Source organism: Otolemur garnettii, unplaced genomic scaffold (assembly GCF_000181295.1).
Source record: "Otolemur garnettii isolate 467f Iridium unplaced genomic scaffold, OtoGar3 scaffold00013, whole genome shotgun sequence".
NCBI lineage: Eukaryota > Metazoa > Chordata > Mammalia > Primates > Galagidae > Otolemur > Otolemur garnettii.
In genome coordinates this window covers 13,193,366-13,199,169 of record NW_003852408.1, presented here as the reverse complement: position 1 = coordinate 13,199,169, position 5,804 = coordinate 13,193,366, and positions in this window count along the sequence as shown.

The following is a 5,804-nucleotide window of genomic DNA, read 5'->3' as shown; positions in this document are numbered from 1 at the left end:
AAAAAAAAAAAAAAAGTTATTGTGAGAGTTTCACTATCTGTTGTGGTCATTGGGGTTTCCAAGGTAAGTCTGTTAAGGCAGTTGAAACATTCTGGCTTGTGCTTAAGATAAAGCTCCAAAGATTTTATATTTTGAGTTCTTCAAGGCTTTGGTTATCTGAGTATTCATATAGTGGGAGTGCGGAGAGAGGCAGTATTTGTCTTTGTTTAGTCTGCTCCATACAAGGTTTCTTAAACTGGAAATTCTAAAGCCATCGATGAATGTAGAGAGAAAAAAAGAATAAATCTCTTGAAATGAAATGATTATCGCATGCTTGAAAAGAAATATTTAAAATCTGACAATCTTTTTTTTGACAAAGAGTCTCACTCTTTCCCTGGGTAGAGTGCCGTGGCATCATCTCTTGGGCTCAAGTGATTCTCTTGCCTCAGCCTCCGAAGCAGCTGGGGCTATAGGTGCCAGATACAACACCCAGCTAGCTTTTCTATTTATTTATTTATAGAGTGCCATGGCATCATAGCTCACAGCAACCTCAAACTCTTGGGCTCAAGTGATCCTCTTACCTCAGTCTCCCACATAGCTGGGACTACAGGTGCCCACCACAATGCCCAGTTACTTTTTAGAGACGGGGTCTTACTCTTGCTCAGGGTGGTCTCAAACTCCTGAGCTAAGGCAATGCACTGGCCTCAGCCTCCTAAAGTGCTGCAATTATAGGTGTGAGCTACTGAGCCGGGCCCTTAGTTTTTCCTTTTTTTTGCAGGTTTTTTTATTTTTATTTATTTATTTATTTATTTATTTTGGCGGGGCTAGGTTTGAACCCATCACCTCCAGTATATGTGGCTGGTGCCCTACTCCTTTGAGCCACAGGCGCCGCCCAGTTTTTCCATTTTTAGTAGAGACAGGGTCTCAGTCTTGCTCAGGCTGGTCTTCAACTCCTGAGCTCAGGCAATCCACCCTCCTCACCCTCCCAGAGAGCTAGGATTACAGGAGTGACCACCACACCAGACCAAAATAAAAGCATTTATAAAGTCTTGGAAGTAATTTAAAACAAAAAGAAGTAAGCTGAGTGTGGTGGCTCACACCTACAATCCTAGCACTCTGGGAGGCTGAAGTGAGAGGATCCCTTGAGTTCAGTGGTTGGAGACCAGCCGGAGCTAAAGTGAGACCCTGTCTCTAAAAAGAATAGTTGGGCCTTGTGGTGAATGCCAGTAATCCCAGCTACTTGGGAGGCTTAGGCAAGAGAATCACTTGAGTCCAAGTGTTTGAAGTTGCTGTGAGCTGTGATGCCAGAGCACTCTACCAAGGGCAATGAAGTGAGACTCTGTCTCAAATAAATAAATAAATAAATAAATAAAGTTTTTAAAAATGCCATAATGCCTCTGGGGTTAATGTCTTCAAGGCCACATTAGAAAAACACCATATCGGCTGACGCCTGTGGCTCAAGTGGCTAAGGTGCCAGCCACATACACCTAAGATGGTGTGTTGGAATCTAACTCGGACCCACCAAACAACAATGATGGCTGCAACCAAAAAATGGCTGGGCGTTGTGGCAGGCACCTGTGGTCCCAGCTACTTGGGAGGCAGAGGCAGGAGATTCGCTTGAGCCCAGGAGTTGGAGGTTGCTGTGAGCTGTGAAGCCACAGCCCTCTACCCAGGGGGATAGCTTAAGGCTCTGTCTCAAAAAAAAAAAAAAAAAGAAAAACACCACATCAATTTCTGCAGGCTAACATTACAGAGCCATAAAGCCTATGCTTTTATTAGTACTGGGTTGTTAATCAAATATACTATGACAACAGTTATATTCCCAAGAGTATTAGACAACGGTCAAGTAGGCTTATTAGACAAACTCTAGTATTATATGAAAAAAACAGGACAATCATCTTTTTTTGTCTTTTTTACAGTTTGGGATAAGTTTTTCTTTTACACATGAATTGTGGCAATAAGGGGAGTTTAACTGGCTTAGAGAAAGGGAGTTTTTTTCCACACTGCAAGTTGAAACTCATTAATAGCCTATAATCCCAGCACTCTGGGAGCCTGAGGTGGGTGGATTGCCTGAGCTCACAGGTTCAAGACCAGCCTGAGCCAGAATGAGAGCCCCTCACTTCTAAAAATTAGCCTAGCATTGTGGTGGGTGCGTGTAGTAACAGCTACTTGGGAGGCCACGGCAAGAGAATCGCTTGAGCCCAAGAATTAGAGGTTGCTGTGAGCTACAATGCCACAGCACTCTACCGAGGGTGACAAAGGGAAACTTTGTCTCAAAAAAAAAAAAAAAGGGTTCAGCACCTGTGGCTCAGCAGTTAGGGCGCCAGCCACATACACTGGAGCTGGCAGGTTTGAATCCAGCTGGGCCTTCCAAACAACAATGACAATTGCAATAAAAAATAGCTGGGCGTTGTGGTGGGCACCTGTAGTCCTAGCTACTTGGGAGGCTGAGGCAAGAGAATCACTTAAGCCCAGGAGTTTGAGGTTGCTGTGAGCTGTGATGCCACGGCACTCTACCGAGGGCAACATAGTGAGAGTCTGTCTCAAAAAAAAAAAAAAGAAAGAAAGAAAGAAAGAAAAAGAAATATTGTAGAATAGACTATCAGAATAGCCAGGCATTGTGGCGGGTGCCTGTAATCCCAGCTACTTGGGAGGTGGAGGCAAGAGACTTGCTTGAGCCCAGGAGTTGGAGGTTGCTGTGAGCTGTGATGTCACAGCACTCTACCCAGGGCAACAGCTTGAGACTCTGTCTCAAAAAAAAAAAAAAAAAGAATAGACTATCAGAGTGTATCAAACACAATAAGGTCAAGTTTCAGTTTTGTGCCTATGTATGTGTGTTGGGTATAAAATGCAGTTCCTAATGTGAGTAAAGGTTTAAAAGTTTGAAAACCACTGACTTCGGTCAGAGGCTGCAAAGGGATCAAAACCATACACAATTGCTTAGAGCAAAAAGATTAAAATCAGGGTTTTGTCCTCAAGGAGGAAGTTGAGGAAGTCTTGGAAGAATTTAAAACAAAAAGGAGTAGATCACGAACACAGTGGGCTACAAAATAGATTGACAAAATGGTCTTTGATCCTATTGCTCTCATTCTCAAAACCCAGGAGCTAAGATAAATGCTTTATACAATTTTCACTGTTGTGTGACTTTAAATGATTTGACACTTGTTTCATTACTTCAAGCTTAGGAATGGTCCAAATATCATCAAAGTCTTTCTTTATTTCTTTTTTTTTTTTGGAGACAGAGCCTCAAGCTATCCCCCTGGGTAGAGTGCTGTGACATCACAGCTCACAGCAACCTTAAACTCCTGGGCTCAAGCAAGTCTCCTGCCTCAGCCTCCCAAGTAGCTGGGACCACAGGCACCCGCCACAACGCCCAGCTATTTTTTGGTTACAGCCGTCATTGTTGTTTTGGAGGCTCAGGCTGCATTCGAACCCACCACCTTAGGTGTATGTGGCTGGCACCTTAGCCACTTGAGCCACAGGCGCCGAGCCACTTTCTTTATTTCTTTTTGTGACACTAATTAACTCCCAAATATCTATTCCCTTCCCTGACAAATAATTAAAAATTTATCTGGGCACATGCCTGGCCACCCAGTTAAAGACTACATTTCCCAGGTGGTGCCTGTGGCTCAGTGAGTAGGGCGCCAGCCCCATATACCGAAGCCCCGGCCAAACTGCAACAAAAAAATAGCTGGATGTTGTGATGGGCACCTGTAGTCCCAGCTACTGGGGAGGCTGAGGCAAGAGAATCGCCTAAGCCCAAGAGCTGGAGGTTGCTGTGAGCTGTGACGCTACAGCACTCTACCGAGGGCGACAAAGTTGAGACTCTGTCGCTTAAAAAAAAAAAGACTACATTTCCCAGCTTCCCAGGAGCTACCATTAATCATGTGACCAGGAGCCAGCCAATGCAACATGCCCCAAAGCGCACATTCAGTCATGAAAGCAAATTCAGTAAGGAAAGGGAGTTGTCATGCTCTTAAATAGGAAGGGTATGCATTCTTTTTCCTTTCCCCCATTCTGTTACTTGGAAAAGGATTTATCTGGGACCACATGGACAAAAGCAATACCTTAGTAATTTTGAAGTAGTTTGAGGTTGCTGTGAGCTGCGATGTCAGGCACTCTACCCCGGGCAACAAAGTGAGACTCTGTACACAGATTCTCTTGGCCTCACTTCCAAATTCCCAGGAAACTGGCCATATGTAGCAAATGCTCCTGATGCCCGATGACCGCATCTGCTGGGCCCATCTCTGACTTTAGCTACTGCTGTAGTGGACAGTTCCTATGAGCACTAAAGGCTTCCCGCCACCAAGCCCAGACTCAGTATGTCCATCTTAGGGTTTCCTCTAAAGTTGTCGTAGCAATCAACTTGCATACAAGTGTGACAGGCACATAGGAGACACAGTGTCAGATTTGCCAGATGACCCAAGTCAAGGCAATCTCAGTCAGAGCTTAGACTTTAATTTGAGAAACCAGAAAAGACAGTTTTAATTTCCACTGGCTTTAGCACTGTGAGGATGTAAAAGCAGACACAGAGGGAAAGAGAGCCAAAAGTTGGAGATGAAGAGGAATACAGAAAGAGGGAGAGAATGAGTGCAGCACCTGTGGCTCAGTGAGTGGGATGCCGGCCCCATATACTGAGGGTGGTGGGTTCAAACCTGGTCCCGACCAAACTGCAACAACAACAAAATAACCAGGCGTTGTGGCCAGCGCCTGTAGTCCCAGCTATTTGGGAGGCTGAGGCAAGAGAATCGCCTAAGCCCAAGAGCTGGAGGTTGCTGTGAGCTGTGACACCACAGCACACAGGACAGGGTGTCTCTTAAAAAAAAAAAGAGGGAGAGAATGACCCCTTGTTTCCAATTGTAGTCTGACTTCTCTCTCCAATTTGGAGGACACTGTTTAGCTTTAACCTTATTTCATCTGTTTACTTGTCCCATGCTCAGACTTACCGATGAAAAGAAGGCAACCAACTCCACTCATAAGGGGTGAGAAGCATGTGAAAAGCAAAATGTGAAGGTGGAAGATCTCAATCTGGAGCTTCTTAATGTAGGAGGACATCAATCTACAGACTCATGATTCATTCAAGTAATAGTTCATAAGCACTGAGAATATTCTAGGCTAGTGTTTTCCAAAGTATGCTACATGGGCAATCTGTGTCAGAAGTTCTTTGGGTGCTTCCTATTGACTTAGAATCTCCAGGGCCCAAGAATCTGCATTTAAACTAGCTTGGTAGGAGATTCGAATTCACACTCAAGTCTGAGAAACACACTGTTCTAGGCACTGTTAGGTGCTGGGCCCTAACACAGAACAAGGTAGAAGTGGTCTTTAACTTTCCAGTATATTCCAGTTAGTCATAATGAGGTGCTGTGGGTATTAAAACAGAAACAGAGAGATCACATAGCAGGTGTACTCGGCTCAGACTGAGGAGAGCATCAAAGCTGAAATCTGGAGGAAGGATCTGAAGCTCTGGAGAGAAATCTAGATGGCAGAGAAATACAGGAATTGCCAGCTCGTGGAAAGTAAATGTAGGGGGAGGGTGTCGAGTGAGAACTGAATTGTGAAAGACCCCAAACCACTTCAGCCCTCCACGCCCAAAATATTCCTCCTCGCTTTCGCCAGCCCTTTCACGAGCCCCTAAGACCTCAGAGAGACCTTTCCTGAAGTTACGCCCTCGCCCAGAATCCCAAAGGCGGGAATGGCCACCCATTCGCCTGGGGACAGCACCCAGCCTGGCGGAGCAGGGATGGGCGGGACTCAGCTCTGTCGGGACGCCCCCGCAGCTGCCAAGAGACTGCGCGGGACGCACCCGCCCTGCGTGATGACGTCAG